The sequence below is a fragment of the Dermacentor albipictus genome, chromosome 1 (genome assembly GCF_038994185.2).
Source record: "Dermacentor albipictus isolate Rhodes 1998 colony chromosome 1, USDA_Dalb.pri_finalv2, whole genome shotgun sequence".
NCBI classification, from domain to species: domain Eukaryota; kingdom Metazoa; phylum Arthropoda; class Arachnida; order Ixodida; family Ixodidae; genus Dermacentor; species Dermacentor albipictus.
Genome location: NC_091821.1, coordinates 426,109,145 through 426,127,047, shown reverse-complemented (window position 1 = coordinate 426,127,047; position 17,903 = coordinate 426,109,145).

Genomic DNA, 17,903 nt, shown 5'->3' with positions numbered 1-17,903 from the left:
AAAGTCTTTTAACGCATAAGGAGCGTCTCTATAATTGAAGCTGGTGCCTGGGTTTTTTGCAAATACAGATTTCTTTAGCTGACCTCGACCGAGTTCGTTATTGGCTTGCCAGCGACCATGTCATCCCTGTCACCCGGGCCGTCCAGTACGTGTGATAAATAACAAAGCTCGAAGGTAAACAACCATTACTACTGGCACATGGCCCCCCATTAGCTGCTCCACATGATCCCATAACATGTACGTTTGTCTTTAGAAGGTGCCCTAAGTGCTTTTATTTAGTGCACTATGCCGATTTTGCTGTATTGTGCAGTTGATATCGCCAGCAGCACACGCGAGATAGGCCGGTGGCTGGCTTTGCCTTCCCATTCCTCTGCACTAGACAGTTCTGTAGTAACATTTTTATACGTAAATGAGGGGCCCTATTTCGTGAAGATCCGCAAGAGTTTTCATTCTTTTTAGCACTTGGTCATTGGCTTGGACAGTATAGCGCCGCCATTATCGCTAGGATTCGCCACTAAATATGACGCACGATAAGTGAACAATTAAGAGCAAACATTTATGTCCAACGTAAGAAAAATACTAACCATCGGGTTCTGCATCGTATCTTTCTATCAATGTTGCCTAGTTTACACTCATCGCTCTTCGCTCGGAGGCAGCCGAGCACCCGTTATCATCATGAGCGGGTGCTCAGCCGAACTTCGCAGAAACAAAGAATTCAAATGAAAACTTTAGTGCACTGCTGCAAAGTATGGCACGTGAAGCAGCAATGGATAAGCCACTTTTATTAGGACTTGTAGGTGGATGTGTTAACATTTTGCTTAAGTTAGCTAGAAAAACAGAATGGAGACAGTTTTATTGTTGTTTCAGGTCCAGTTGCTCTCCGTCTTGAGCAATCAATAGCTTCTTATTTCGCTAAGCAATTAGACTGCGACTGCTAGAGCGAAATGAACAGGAAAATGAAGGGAAATGAAGATTTATATAGATAAAAAAGGTAATAATAAATGAATTATAAGTTATTTATACTCTTGTGTCAGTCGCAGAGCTTTTAGTTATTTGGGTAAATATTTTCTTGAGAAACAATTTGGGAAATCCAGTCAGCATTGCCACTAACTGATATTTAGGATACAATATATTTGTCACGCTTAAGCAGTAGAGCATTGTGCTTTCCTGCTATACTGTAGAAGTGTGGTCTGCTTATCAGCTGTTTTGTAAGAGCCTCGTATCACTTTGTTATCTTTGATTTTGTTCTAGAGTGCGTCACTCGTGGTGTCGTGAACGAAGTGCTTAGCTTTAGGAAGCTATGAGTGCAGGCGCAGAATCTGTTGCTACTTCTACCCTTTTTATTTGGTATACAGCAAGAAAGAAAGGAATGTAGTTTTTTAACTAGTACTGTTACTAATAGTACACTACTTGCACTGCTAGCTTCTCCTACTATTACTGCTCTTATTATTAGCCTTTCGAATGCCCCCGTTTACGTATTGCATACATCACACATCTTCAACAAAAGATGTGCACGTTACACACGAAGACTCTGAACTTCAAGCAAGATAACAATTTGTTAACACTGGGGTCTATAACCTGAAGAAGAAGGGGAAAAAAAGAAAAATTGCTTTCCTAAGCCCCCAAGCAAAGGGAAAGCCTCATTATAAAAACTGTTTATAATGACAGTTGCGTACCAATATAAAACGGGAAGATTTACAGTGGGGCCCCATCCTATATATGTATTCTAACACATCTGAAACTCAGAAATTATTTCTTCAGACAAACTCGGAACTCATTTGAACGAACGTTTTTGCATTTGCAGAGAAACCTGAATTATAGAGATCGGAGGAATAAGATAGAACTATGGAAACCCTTATTCATCGAGTAAGGCTAGGCACTGCTTACACAAAGCATTTCTTACACAGAATTGGCCGTGCGGAAACCCCCGAATGTGATTGTGGATTTGTAGATGAAGATATATATCACCTCCTTCTAGACTGCCCACATCACGACACACCAAGAAGCCGACTTAAATCAGCGCTAATTAAATTAGACTGCAGACCTTTCAGTTTAAGGAAACTTTTGGGCCCTTGGCCAACAACGGCCTTGCAGAAGAGTGCTTTAAAAGCACTAAAGACTTTTCTTGAAGACAGCGGCATTGCTGGACGTTATTAGCGCTTTCATTGTTCCCTTCATTTCATTGTCACTGTATATATCCATCTGTTTGTGAATTATGTTATGTTGACTGTTCTGTTGAGACTATATGTGACAATGCATTTACACGATGTATGTACCACCCGCTGGTTAGACAACGTATTATTAGGCGACGATATCTTTTGTACTTTTGAGACTTTCATCTACATAAGTGTGGAGACATTTACACTGTATATTGTATGTACCATGTGTTCCTTACGTCATAGTCTTCCTGTGGAAATGTTGCGTGATAAGACCTGGTGCTTGTGTGAAAAGACTATTTCATATGTAACCTTGAACCCTGTACGATGTATGACGGAACCACTCAAGAGATGAGGAGTAGCCGGCACCTTAAATTGTGCGCCAACATCTCCTTATATCATATCAATAAAAAAAAGAATTTGATTTAAGGTCCTAAACGTTTTGCATTATTTGCCGAAGATTTATAGACAGAGAAGGAATTATTTATAAAAGAAAATTCGATAGCAATGGAGTGATGACGAGCTAGTTATGAAGATAAATTGACCACAGTACAAATGACACATGTATCGAAGCATCCAGCATTTTTTTTTCTAATTGATGACACATCTGGCGCTCAGTGCCTTTTATAACAGTGTAATGAAGGTAGTTTAGAGCTACGTAACACAACTTGCAGGCGCAAATATTGCTTACAACCTTTCCGTGATTTTAACACGCCTATATTGTTTTTTTTGCCACTAAAACACGCAAACTTAACCACCATACATTGAAAACGGGGATTATTTCTCACTTACTTCATCAAAGAAGACACGAGATACACTGTTCCAAGCATCCTTACATATGTATTTAAGGTAGGAGTGGCAGGCCCTTCACGTTTACCGCAATAAACTTGCAAATTGTTTAGGGTTCACAAGAATGCACTATCCATCCACATAATTTTAAGCTCTTAGATATTTTTCTGATGTAGTGTGGTCTAGCCTAAACACTCTCTTCATCGCAGTGACTCTAACGCCTCTGTTTCAAAAAATAAGTGTAGAAGACAAAATTATGGATATGTCACAGTCAGCCGGCGTAGTAAATTAATGTTTAAATGACTGAATGAATGAACCTTTATTGAAACAGTGACTTGTGGGAGGCACCGCCGAGCCGGGGCTACGAATCGGCTCTAGTTGACCAGGTTCGGCTTGGAGATCGCAGGCTCCAACGTTTCACTGAGAAGCTGGATACGTCACTGTGGTGCTAGCTCGGGTATGCTTGGATTGCAGTAGAAGGTGTGCCAGGGTGACTTGCAGTTTGCAGTGTGGACAACTGTAGCTGTATAGAACCTGTTGGATACGTTGCAATAATATGCCAGAACGTATTACTCTGGGGTTGCCTGTATTCGGTGCCTTCCACTCTTGATAGTTTTGGTTGCGCTGATAGTGCTGCAGTAGTCCTCGTTAAGTACAAGTGACAGGGTTTCTGTCCCCTCCGCTGATGTCGGTGGGTGGGACGTGTCTAAGAACTCATGCAGAGAGGCCCAGTTGACGCTTGCGCTGGCCGCGGAATCTACTGGTTCATTCCCCTCGAGTCCCGGAACCCACATGATGCAGGTGTAGGGGGAAGGAGTGTCATCACTTTTCAGTATGTGGATCGCTTCGGTGGAAATCCTTCACTTCATGTAGCCGCGTGCCTCTGGTGGAGAGTCGTTGAATACCCCTATGACATCCACATTCGTGTCAGTGGCGAGTACTATAGCATCTTCCTCAGATGTGTCTGTGCATTCGGTGAAAAACGTCACTAGCACACTCAATAATTTTTTCGCTAGTATTTAAAACAACCGGGGCTCTGGCATTTACTTGCGAGTGCGTAAGCTCTCAAAACTGGCAGTCATTATACTTGGACCGTCTCGCTTCTTTCGAAGTCTTGCCTACAATTAAAAATTTAAAGATTCTGAGAGTTTTCATATTGAAAGAATGCATGGCTGACGTTATTGCATCAGCTTTATCGAAAATATTTCACACTTGTTTACCTAAGGTAGCGTTTTCTGTCAAAGTACAAGTAGCGAAGGTGAGTGCTTTCTCTACTAACAAATGACACTGTAATGATTGGGAAATATAGAGCCGTGTCTATTTGGCATCTGTTCTCAAAGCCTTTCGAAAAAGTTATGTGTGCTTCATTTACAAGTTTGACTGATAAATATCATTTCCTTATAACGTGTGACTTTGGTTTTCTCAAAAATAGAATAGCTGAGTTGGCACTGTTGAAGCAAAAATATCATACTGTTACACAGTTCCCAAGCAGGGATTTCGTTTTTTGCATTTTTCGCAATTTTTCTAGGGTCTTCGATTTAGTTATAATCATAGTCTTATTTTGGCGTGAAATATGTGTTGTGCGAAGTACGTGACGGCAGTTTTTTTGGGCCAACTGTCGTTAGATATTTATCGTATTCATGTTGGAAATATTGACTCAGAAGCTAAATGCAGTATACATTCTGGCGATGACAGTTTATATTAGGGCATAACATTCATGAGATCATAGCACCCTGCAACAGCTAGCTCGATGAAAGCGCATGAGAGATGGTCAACAGCAAACACTATGTATATCAACTGAAACGAAACTTGTTATATTCAAGCGAAAGAACACAATAAATATATGTCATCAACCCAGTTGAAAATGACAACAGAGGTTGTGTTCAGTACTACAGAAATTTTTGTTGTACAACAGGATTTTTCTGTAGTAACTACTGATTCCTGATGGAGCGACAGACTTTTCTGATGTACAACGGACATTTGTTGTTGCTACTACAGAAGTACAGTCTGTTGTATGTCTGTTGTTACAACAGAAAGGTGAAGCTCTACAACAGATTTTTGTAGTACTACAGAAAAATTTGTCATCACTACAGGCACCCTGTTGTCCCAACAGAAATGCTCCTGAAGTAACCCGAAAAACTTCGTAGTGCTACAGAGAGCTGTTGAAATACTACAGAAACCTATTGTGGCAACAGGCCCCCAATTGTCACAACAGAAGTGTTCCTGAAGTAACCCGAAAAACTTCTGTAGTGCTACAGAGAGCTGTTGAAATACTACAGAAACCTATTGTGGCAACAGGCCCCCAATTGTCACAACAGAAGTGTTCCTGAAGTAATACGACCAACTTCTGTTGTACTACAGAAAAATGTTGTTGTACGACAGAAACCTATCATTGCAACAGGCCCCCAGTTGTCATAACAGAAGTGTTCCTGAAGTAATGGACAAACTTCTGTTGTACTACAGAGAACTGTTCCACAACGGAAACCTATCGCCGCAGCATGTACCCAATGATGACAACAGAAGTGCACTGAAAGACAAAAGGAATTCAGAAGTGCACAAAAGACAAAAGGAATTCCTGTCGCAACTACAGAAATTCTGTTGTACGACAGAAGTTGTTGACATTTCTTAATTGGGAGACATTTCTGACGTTACGACAGAAATTCTGATTTCGCAACAGAAGCATTCTGTCGCGACAACAAGAGTTCTGAAGTCGGAACAGAAGCTTTATATCCTGACAGCGACTCCGACGTTACGACACCAATTCTGACGTCGCAGCAGAAACATTCGGTCGCGACGGCCAAGAGTTCCGAAGTCGCAACAGAAGCGCTTTCCGTCGCGGTCCTTTAAAATTGTATGTTTTCGCATCGGGGGTGTACACTGTACTTTTCTCTTGCGCGGTATTCACTCGCGCTTCTTTGAAGCCGGCAATGCTGATGGCACCGACACCGGTATTAAAGTCGACGTGGCGAATAGTTATAATTGTGCCGTGACGACGCGGCACCAGCAACGCCCTACCGGCCTCCTCAAAATCGGCCGCTGATCAAAATCATACCATCTGCGGGAATGGCTGCGTATCCGTTTTTTTTTTTGGTAAGATGTGGCACACAGGCCTGTGGACTTACATGTGCTGTTACACTGACACATTAGTTAATTTCCCAGGAATATTTCACAAGCTTATGCGAAGCAGAAAAGAAGATTTGGGTTGTTCCACAAAGTTGCGTGAAAAGCTGTCTCGCTCGGGTCTCATTAATCTGGTGCAGTGCTGCCGTGAGAAGCCAGTATGCTGTCAGAAAGAACTCTCATCCACGAATGTTTATGTAGCTATTTTGCATTGAACACACGAATAATATGCGCGCTCAAAAGTGTAAAGAACGAGAGACAACTGTCGAAACTAGCAGTAATAACCCTAAAAGTCAGCGTTGTCTATTTCTGAATTCCTTATTTAATATGGATATCGTACATCAAAATCGATGTTCTAGCACTGCACGATGTACCTGTCGGTGGTACGAACACTCTTGCTCTTCTAGAAATGCGGCACTTGACACTGTGGAGTGATAGCGGATCTTGGCTCTCAAAATGCAAATGTAAAAATCAGCGCATCAGCACGTCGTACTATTCACATGGCCAAAACGTACACTCGAAAAGCATATCAGGGGTGGTGCAGTCGCGGAAGAAAACAAATCTCGATACAAGTTGCTTGAAAAACAAATGCGTTAAACCAAGTCTCCCATTGCGCAATGTGTGAAACAAATTACTTCTGCTCGTGCGTTCCCACACCGAACCCCAAATAAACTCTGCAAACACTCTGTGTATTTTTTGAATTGAAGATCGGCTCATGCATAGCACCTGCAGGACGTAGAACACCTTAGCTACTAAAAAGATATTACATACTTTGGCCCTAGCAAACATCAAAAAGTTGTGGCCTCCCCATTTGTTAGTTTGCTCTTTCATTCCGTCTCTCTCGCTCGTCCAGTATTCGATTGGCTCACGGTAGGCACTGAGTGGAACCCCAAGATAAGTACCGGGTAATACACTCCATTGCATTTTGCAAAAGACCTCTGGTGCATCTGGCCAATTCCCGTGCCAAAGCCCTAAACATTTTCTGCGGACGGTAATCCAAGTGAGATTGCGCGACGCTTTGCCCGATTTTGTTGTATCGTCGCACGCAATCAAACCGATGGCACTAAAGGGCTATCTGCGTGAAGTTTCCATGGCGATACGTCTTCTAAACGCTCGTTTTTCGAAAGACTACTTGTTTGCAGTGTCACGAAAACAATTGTATAAGGATCTTGTTGAAGTATTTATACCTACACCAGTGTATCGTTCTATGTATTACTTAGGGCCTGAACGAGATGTTTTCAAGAGAGTCAATAATATGCCTGTACGAGCTAACACAAAATCATTCTTTTTCAAACTGCATACCGGCACACTGCCTGTTAAGCCATGGCTAAGAAGCAAGGGCTTGTTTATCCCATGGTCAGACAACTGTCTTATATGTAACAAGGAAGAAACTGTCGAACATATTTTTCTTGACTGCCACGATGCCCGCTTTCTTTGGGACATCCTGCAAAGAACATTTAAAAAGGAGCTTCCTATCACTGCGTTCGGAATAAGGTTTTTGCCATGTGCTGAACCTGACGGTGTGCCGGTGGACATGTTGATCCTATTGTGTATGCAAAGTGTGTGGCGAACTCGAATGGCTGTACGCAATGCTGATGTTGATGCAAGGCCAGCAATGTATTATTTTACCGAGAATGTTAATTATACAAGCGAAGTGTTGAAACTGCTAAGTGATCCGCCAAATTGGCTTTCAGTGTTGGACAGCTTGGCTTCGATGAAGCCATTTTAACATGACACGTCAGTCTTAGTAACGACTAGACGTTTTAACATTCGGTTTTATTTGACAATATTTGTATTTACTTGCCAAGCCGGTAATAAAGAAAAAAAACAGGGGTGGTGCAGTGGTAAGGTGCCGGGCTCGGAATCGTGAGGTCGCATGTTCGAATCCTAGGCGAAGACGTTTTTTTGTAAAATTTTTTTTACTTTTATGTTTTTTTTTGTACTAACAAATTTACATAACCTTACGGACGTCTCTGTCAATTTTTAAATAAATATTGATCAAGAACTACAGAACTTTCTACTACAGGACGTCACACTACAGACAACAGAACTACAGACAACAGAACTACAGGCAACAGAACTACAGGCAACAGAACTACAGGCAACAGAACTACAGGCAACAGAACTACAGGCAACAGAACTACAGAAACAACGTCCCAAAATACGACAGACTGTTAAAATTTCCTGTTGTATTTTTCAACTGGGAAGGCATTTATTTATTTTATTTAGCACACCCTCAGGGTCATTACGGCATTAATGATGGGAGTGGTTACGAGCAAAACGGGTAAATTCAACAATCAGGAGTTAATCATGGAGAAAATTATATATATGTGTATAAAAACAATTAACAAATGCACCTAGACATACAGTGGCGTTTGGGAGTACAGGTTGAACAATGTGAAGAAAAAGGTTTCTAGTTTTACACTGCTAGCTATCGTATTCTTGAGTAATTGGGGATTTGCGATGGTGGCCACCCAAGCAGGAAGGTGATTCCACTCATTGGAAGTGCGTGGTACAAATGACTTCAAAAAAGCGTCGGATCTACATAATGGAATGCCGACTTTATGAATGTGATCTAGTCTGGGCAATACACACGGAGGCGCAGAAATAAGTTTGTTGCGTAGCAGCGTGTGATCAAAAGCTTATGAAAAAGGCAGAAACGGAACATCTTGAGATCTGATGACAAGGACGGTAGGTTAAGGCTAGATTTCATGGCACTGATACTCGCGGTTCTACTATAGTTAGAAAGAATGAAACGAGTAGAGTTATTCTGAACCATTTCCAGTGAGTGCGTTAGGTTTATTTGACCTGGATCCCAGATTAAAGCAGCATACTGCAGCGAATGGCTCCGCTATTTAGTTTATTGAAAAGGCAGTGGTACAGAAATTACCTTTTCTTTTTTTAAAGCAGGACCAATAAATACTTCTTCTTATGAAGAACATCTCCAACAAGTGGCCCGCTTGTAGTTGCATGTAAAGTGACTCAAAAATAACACCTCTGATGCATTCCCGCTCGTGAAAGTGGGTGTGGCTTCTAAAAAGACTGTTTATGTTCCAATTTTCACCATAAATAAAGTACTGCAACAGTAATGGAAACAGTGGAGGAAGATAAGGCAAGTGCCAGGAAAGGCTCTCGAGCGAACTGTGATGCAGATGGTGCTTCAGACTGCACGCCAGGTGCATACGAGGATGGCAGAAAAGTTAAAGCATAAACAAGATTTCTAAAAACGCGATATTTTGACTTGTATAAGGAACAGGCCCCATTTTTGCCGAGTCTGTCGCCGTAATGTTCCCTGTAAAGTCCAAGGGCGATGACACCGAAGCCGTGCGTCGTATGCTGTACGTGCGAGCGAAAGCACGAGACGGAAGCCGACGATGGCGCCTCAATCTGACGCGCGCGAAAGGCCGTGGGCAGATGGGAGGGGGGGAACGGTGGCGTTGTGCTCTGGCAGCAACTGCGCATTTCGTGACTGGGCGTGACGGGAACTGCCGATGGCGGCTCATTCTCGGTCGCCATATTGGAGGAAAATCCGGTAGGCAGCGCGAGAGGGAGGGAAGGCGCCTTCGACTGCACCAACGAGCGTAAACTTTGCACGGCCGCGCGCGGTTTGGCGCGCCATTTCTTGGAAGGGATCTGCAGATCGCTGATATCTTGGCTTGCGCCACTTTCACCGCTCTTGCGTTGAATCTGTGGACCCCACGAAGGACACTTCGCTCGCTACTGCTGCCGCGATTGCTCGCACCAGAGTTTGGAAAGCGAGTGTCCACGCTCATCGAGTGTGGTGTGTTCACGTTTGCTTGTGCTCGCTGACACCATGCTTCTTAATTCACTTAGTAAGCGAATGTTTCCATGTTTGCGCGGCCGATAAAACTACTATCCTTCCTTCTTATAGCTGTCTACTAATTTGCTATCGCAATCAATGCTTCGCTATTCGGACAAAACTGTGACTTTTTTTCTGCAATGAATGCACGTTTATCTTTGTAATTTCAGTCAATAATTGCTCATTTGTCACTGCAGAGACTAAACTAAAGCATAACTTTCCAGCGAAAATGTCTTTATTTGCCACTATCTTGATAGACAAAATGCCTACTTAGAACGTAAAATAAAAAAAAATATATGTGAGGAATGCGACTGCGAAATTTATGTCCTCTATTTCAGTGAAAGCCCCACGTCGTAAAAAAGACGTGAGAGCACTTTCGTCGCTCTACAGGCAATCGTTATTCTCAAATGTTCCTTTACTAAAGTAACGCATTTGTTTGATTTAAGCTCTTATAAATTACATACTCCTCAATTCTTCTTCGTCGAATTCTCTTTGGAAGAAGCAGAAACATTTATACAGCTGTGAAAATTTTTAATTCTATCAAGTGGAAGTTGAGATATTCGCAAAAAATTTTAAAGCCGTTTCTAAGGGTACCATCCCCTCTTTTTTTGCCTGGGCACTTTATTATCTGCGAATATGAGCTGGAATCGCCATGTACGCCACGTCCTGCATACATTAGCTCAAGCGAAAGGTTTAATTGGCCGGCTTGGTTACTTGCTTCGCATAGGAGCCAAGCTCGCTATTGAACTCGCTTTTTAGCTCCGGCCTAAGTTATTGAAATTTAGGGTGGGGTACGACGAAGGTAAGCAACTGTATTTGATACAAAAAATATGTAGTAATGATATTTTCTATGCGCCATTTGCTGCACCTGCTAAATCGTTTTTCTGCTGTTCCAGAAATGATATGGTACATTGGATATAGAATCACGCATTAGGCAAAAAATTTTAGTTAGAAACTCATACCTACGTAACAAATTTGCACACCTGTGGATATTTAGAACTATGCATTTAATTATGCCAGGCGTCCAGGAAAAATTGGGAAGAGGATACAGTGCGTACACTCTACTATTTACACTCTACACTACATCTTACACTCTACTTTCGCTTCTAAATTACTACCACCTTACGCATTTTGACTTGTTTAACTCTATAGACGACAATATTCTCAATGTAAATACGGGTGAGTATACATCAGAGGTTCACATACCTAATAGTTACTTTTGTATGTGTTGCAGAGTGTGGTACAATGACAAGTCAGCAGTCTTGCTTCTAATTATTTTCTTAGTTGTATTTAGCTTGCCTGTATGAAGTTGTAATGTGTAAGGATGTGTTCTATTTATTTATTTATTTATTTATGTATTTATTTATTAGGTATGCCTACATCGCCTGCACGGCATTATGGTAGGGGGCTTAAAATACAAGGGGTAACAATGAAAAAATATTCAGCAATATCAAAAGAAGATATCACTAAATGCAACATCGGTTAAGCCCTGAAATTGGCTATAGCGGAAGACCAACAAAGTACACCAACGTAAAAAAAAAACAGTGCACACAGTAGCGTATGTGCAGAGATGAATTACAGTTGTGATAAGCGTTGGGATTCAGAGATTTGGTATTTATTGCATGGATAAAATTTTCGGGTTTCAATTCCGGGAAAAACAATTATTTCATTTTCCTTTGCGCAGATTATATAGTATTGATTCAATCATTGTCGTAACACTGCCACAGTCCTTGCTTCTGTACCCCACGGGAATAAGAAAAAAATCGATTTATTTTGACTATTACTACAAGCCAATTAGCTTGCCTGAAGAAACAACCATCGTACCGTCATTATGGTTCAGAGCCATATATTTCATCAACAAGCTTTCTGCCTATAAAGGAACCCAATCGCTGAAATACCACGTGCAGCCTCAATGCAGGTATGCGTTTACACAAAAGAAGGAAACTTAGCTTTAGGAAAAGCTTTAACCCGCAAGCTACCTAAATAAACTTGAAATCTATAAATTTTAGTAAGAAAACGTAAACAGTTGCATTGAAAACGGAGAAAATCAGTCAGTATGGAGGGAAATGTATAAATTCGGGTTTCTATTATTATCTTAAATGCTATAACTATTGCGCACATTAAACAATTTGAAGAACCATGTTGAAAGTTTTTTATCTCGCACAGTTCACAAAATTAAATACAGAAAAATTGATTTGACTTCCTGAAGCAACTTTCTCAATAATGAGACCTTTACGCGTATAAGATGCGAGCCTTGCACAGAACACTTTAGCACTTTGTATATACAAACAGCTTGAAATATTTCAGTTTCCAAATGTGCTTTACGAAGCTATGGCATTTCCTTTTGTTGAACTTCGCAATTATGCACAAGGTACCATTTATGTTTAGTACAGCGTGACTATCATTCGCTTTTATTTTAAAAGATTGAGGCAGTAAGTAAAATATATTTCCTACCTAATCACTAGGTTTTGAGATCACTGAGTGTAATACATGTTTTTAGATCGCGTAGTGATGTCAAAAGATGCACTTCGTTCACTTAAACACAGTTCAAAACATTAATACATTAGATTCGAACTAGTTCAACCGTTGAATACCTAGAGTCACCTTGTGCTATATACACAGGCATTTGACGGGGTTATAGGAGATAAGTCGTCCGCCTCAGAGAAGGAAGGAAGGAAGGAAGGAAGGAAGGAAGGAAGGAAGGAAGGAAGGAAGGAAGGAAGGAAGGAAGGAAGGAAGGAAAAAGTGGGGAAGGAGAGGTAGGGAGGTTAACCAGTTTAGCTCAACTGGTTTGCTACCCTACACATAGGAGCGGTATGGGAGGGCTGAAAGAGGGGGTGGAGGAAGAGAGCGAGCGCATAGCACAGCACACACATCGTCAGTTACAGTCCGTCACTCTTGCGTGGTACGTGACATAACTGTCACAGCCGCTTGCCCAAGTCCACCTCTTTCAAAAACGAAGTACTCCCTTCGTCACTTTCAGCTGCGATGTTTTCTGTCGGCGACATTTCAAAATTGTTTCAACTGACAATGGCCTGTTCTCAAGGTGCGCTAGAACGGACGCCAGGGACTGTCTCTCAACGTTATATTTAGGACAGTCGCACAGAACGTGTTCCAGCGTCTCCTCGCAAAGACACGCATTGCAGAGAGCGTTGTCGGCCATTCCAATGCGAAATGAGTAAGATTTCGTGAATGCCACCCCTAGCCATAAGCAATAGAGCAGAGTGGCCTCTCTTCGGCGGAGTCCAGTTGGCATACAGACATCCATCAAAGAGGGCAGGTGGTATTGACGATTGCTCTGGTTGGTCTGGCTGCTTGGTGTGCGCCATAGAGAGATCGTGATCTTCTGTGCAAGCGATCGAAGTCTGCTGACTGCGTCGGACCATGAAAGTGGTATGGCCTCTTCCTGTATGTCTTCAAGAGCTGCGCGACCGGCATTATCGGCACCTTCGTTTCCTATGAAGCCACAGTGACTGGTCAGCCACTTAAACGTCACGTGGTGTCCGTTCTCATGTTATGTATGGAGTAGGCATCTAATATCGAATACGAGCGGTTCGTATGGTCCACGATGCAGAGCGGATAGCACAGATTGTAGGGCGGCCTCTGAGTCACTAAAGATTCGCCATTGCCGAGGTGGTTGCTGATTGACGTAACAAAGAGCAGCGCGAAGAGCAGCTAGTTCGCAGATGTTGATGTCGTAGGGTTGTCAGTCCTAAAGCTGATAGTAATAGCTCTTGCTGGGGGACAACTACAGCACCGGGCGAAAACTGGATGTTTGTGGAACCATCAGTACAAATATGTACACTGTCCGCATACCTCCCGTGCAGAAGAAGCAGATATAGTTGTTTCAGCAAAGGCGACGACAGCTCAGACTTTTTCCAGATTCCTGGTACACTGAGATGTACTGCGGACCTGATTAGACACCAGGGGGTATCAAAGGTTTAGATGCAACGGTGAAGCCCGAGGAAAGTTTGTCGTTGTACTTGACGATAGCTTTAGAGAATGATGCTTGGTGCCTGTCTCAAGCTAGTGTTACAAGGTGGTGATAGGGGGTATGTGCAAAATGTTTGATGTGGGTCTCATGGCTTCCACCATAATGTGAGTTTGCATTGAATGGCCCCGAGTAATCGCAATTGTTGCCTCTGTTGACGTGCATCTGGGCAAACCAAGGCAAACTCTCAGTGCTTGAGCCTGTGCTGCCTGCAGAACACGAATATTTGTCTTGCAGGTGTTGTTCAGTACAGGTAGACTATATATTAAAAACCCGAGAAAGAGAGCTCCCTAGAGTTTCGGCATTGCGTCTATTGACATCCTCCGCGTCTTTCCTGTCACTTATTCAAACAACTGGGAAGTTGCTGTCAGGCGCCGTTTCATGTAGGCCACGTGCGGGCTCCAATAATTACGCCAATAAATCTGTGGGTTCTGATATGGGAAATGATCCGCCCATTGGTTGAGATGACATAAGGCGTCATTCGTTTGCGAGTAAATGCCACTAGTGCGCATTTTCCTGGTGATATGCCGAGACCTTGTTTACACAAGTAGCTGGCTGTCAAAGTTGCCGCTCTTTGAAGCCGCGCACGTATCTGAGGATGTGTAACTGCCGAAGTCCAGACACAGATGTCGTCTGCGCATACGGAAATCTGGATGGTAGTTGGCAAGTATTCAGCAAGTCCAAAGAGAGCGAGGTTTAATAGCGTCGGACTGAGAGCACCGCCTTGAGGAACGTCCCTGCTGGTATAGCGTCGCGTAGTAGGGCCATCGCCAGTTAACACAAAGAATGACCTTCGAGATGGGTAACTTGCAATCCACAAAAAAGACTCGACCACCTAGACCAATCGTCGCAAGAACATCGCGAATGGCCTTATGTAATGCGTTATCGTATGCGCCTTTCACATCTAAGAATAAAGCTACAGATAAACCCTGAATGGACCTTTAGTGCTGGACATATGCAACGAGATCAACGACATTATCGATGGAAGAGTTGTTACGTCAGAAACCAGTCATGGAATTCGGATAAATCTTGTGGTGGTCAAGGTACGATTCCAGAAGCCCAAGGATCGTCCACTCCATTATATTTCCTACACAGCTGGCCAGCACTATAGGGCGGTAAGGGGTGGGCTCTAGTGTGGATTTACCCTGCTTCAAGAGTGGCACCAAGCGGCTTACTTTCCATTCGCCAGGAACATTTCCCTCCTGCCATGAGGAGCTGTAAAGACTCAACAATTCTCTCCGTGCGGATTCTCCGAGATAGCACAAGGCTCGGTATGACATACCATCTGGACCCGGATATGAAGAGCGCCTGCAGAGAGCTAGTGCCGCCTCGAACTCCTCCATTGTAAAGGGAAGGTCCATGCGGTAATCAAGGGAATGGGGGACGTCACTTCGAGCTGGAAGATCAGAACGAGTCGCTTGGTCAGTGATCCGCGTACAAGTCGTCTGCGACATTGATGTCCTGCCTCCCTTGGAAAAGCGCGAGCGCCTTGGATGGTAAACGCTCTTCCGGGAAGCAACGCAGACTTTGCACCGTTTTCCAAATGTGAGACAGTGGCTTGAAGGGGACTAGTGTCGGGCAAAACGTTGTCCAACATTCCAACGCTAATCTATCCATACGACGCTGAATCTTCTTTTGCATCCTCCTGGCTGCCCTAAGGTCGTGGATTGATTTTGTGCGCCGGTATCGACGTTCCGCCCGGCGACGAAGTGCTCGAAGTGGCTCTAATTACATGTCGAAGTCGTTTCGAGCGGAAGAAGTTGTCATCATGCGAGTGGCGTTTGGCATCGTATTTTAATTGTTTTCTCTAACCCAGAGGCTAGGCCCTCGCGGCAGGCATCTTCCATATCAGATTTGAAGTTGGCCCATTGAATCGTCCGAATGGCATTCCGTGGACCGGATCTTGACGACAAGCCTTTGATGTTTAGATAGGTGGTAATGTGATCACTCCCATGTGTCTCAATATCTCGAAACCACTTAACACATCTGGCGAGAGAGTTGGAGACGAAGCCAAGGTTGAGGCAGCTGCCGCATGTCACGCCTCGAAGAAAGGTGGGGCTACCATAGTTCAAGAGAATAAGGCTATAGTTGTAGGCGATGCTTGCTAATCTTCGTCCTTATGGATTTGTCCTTGTACTTCCCTGTGCTGGATGATGTGCATTGAAATCTATGATGACCCATGGGGCGGGACAAACACTCAAGATATACGCTAATCATTTAGTATCGAAATCGCTCGAATGCGATATATACACGCTTATGAGAGCAAACAAGCGTTTTTTTTTTAAACTGTGATGCATAAATGTTGATTGCTGTCATGGGGCGCGATTGGTCGCAAAACAGAGGTAAGTTGACGACGAACAAAGACGATCATTTTGCCGCATACACCATTTGTATAAGACATCATAACTTCCTACCCTGACAGTCTGATTGGTTTCGACAAGTTGGGCTCACAAATGACGATGAGTGGAAATACATTGGTGGGCACAAACTGACGAAAATCTGAAAGACGTAATTTTAGCTCTCTGGCGTTCCATTGGATGACGGACGCTGCTTTGACTTCTTTTCGGAAAGATGGGGTATGGGTAGCCATCTTTCTAGTTGAGGGATTCAAGCATTGGGCTTAAGGCATCCAGCACTTGAAGTGCGCTTCGAGCAGACGTTGTCCCAATGTAGACTAAAATCACTCCATTCGCTTCTATGAGGGAACGTAGCACCGAGATGACTTGACGATCTGTTTAAGTGAATCGTCCATGGTCGGAGAAGGCTCCGGTGGGGCCACAACCTTCTGAGGTTCCTTAGCAAAGGAGCGGCTCGGTAGCGTGGGCCATTCCTCTAAAGAAAGAGTCTTATCTGCTTTCTCTGTGGAAGTGGTGAGCCCTTTCGCGGCGCGACTAAGTGGTGCCGCAGTGGAGTGAGTATTGTCACTTCGCGCATGCGCCTTCTTTGAAGACATACGATGGTGCCGAAGTCGACGCCGACACCGGACTATTTCTGCTGCCTCCCTGTGGGCCAAATTGTCTATGGCCATTTGCTTGAGAACCGCGCACTCCTTAATGTGGGGACAGTCTTTCGACGAGGCCGCGTGAGGGCCGCTACTGTTGGCACACTTCAGAACTGCGGCACCCCAGGTCACTTCTGCATGAAGTTCAGCGCAACGGGGACCCAGTAGCGAGTTGGTACACAAGCCCTTGAGGTGTCCTAGCCTTAAACATTGATGGCATTGAAGTGGCTTCTGGATGAATGGTTGAAACCGATATCGGACATGTCCGAGTTTAACGTGGGATGGTGCAAAACCCCCTTGAAAATTACCTTTACGCAGCGCGTATTCCTAAAGCGGCGTACTTGCGTAATGACCGTGCCCTAGTTTGCCGGCTTGATGAGGCTAGGCAGGTCATCATTGGGAATGACAATGTCACTGTCGTAAATTACACCGGCTATGGATGTATCGTTGATCGGGATAAAGAGGCGGATTTTGATTGTGCCTAGCTTCGGGATTTCTTGAATTTTTCCATGCGCACTCGCGTTGTACAAGTCTATGGCGAGTATATTCTTGCGTGGATTTATTCTGATGTCTTTAATTTGACCCAGCACCGCACATTCCAGAAAAATGAATAGGGCTTCCCTGTTCAGTAATCGTAGAATTGCTTGAGGGTTCTTTCCGCATAAAGATGATGGACGTGTGGCCAGCGCGAAGGCCTGGACTTCATAGTCGTTGCACTCGCAGGTGTTGACGGTGCTGTGTTGACAATCTTCCTCTTCGCCCTCTTACTCCGTATGGGTATGAAGCTCTCGCCGGATGAGTCACCTTCCGACACAGAGTGCAGCTCAGTGTCTTCGGTGTCACTGGGGGAGCCAATTCGCTTCCCTGCGGTGGACGGCCGTGATGACTTCTGGTCAGGCGGGCCTCTGGCATGCCCCGCGGCCATGGCCGCAAGACGGGGAGGTGAGGCACCCCGAAAGGCGAATATTTCACCAAAAAATTCACAGAGCACAGAAACAAGTGTTCTGTCAAGAAGACACTTCGTCA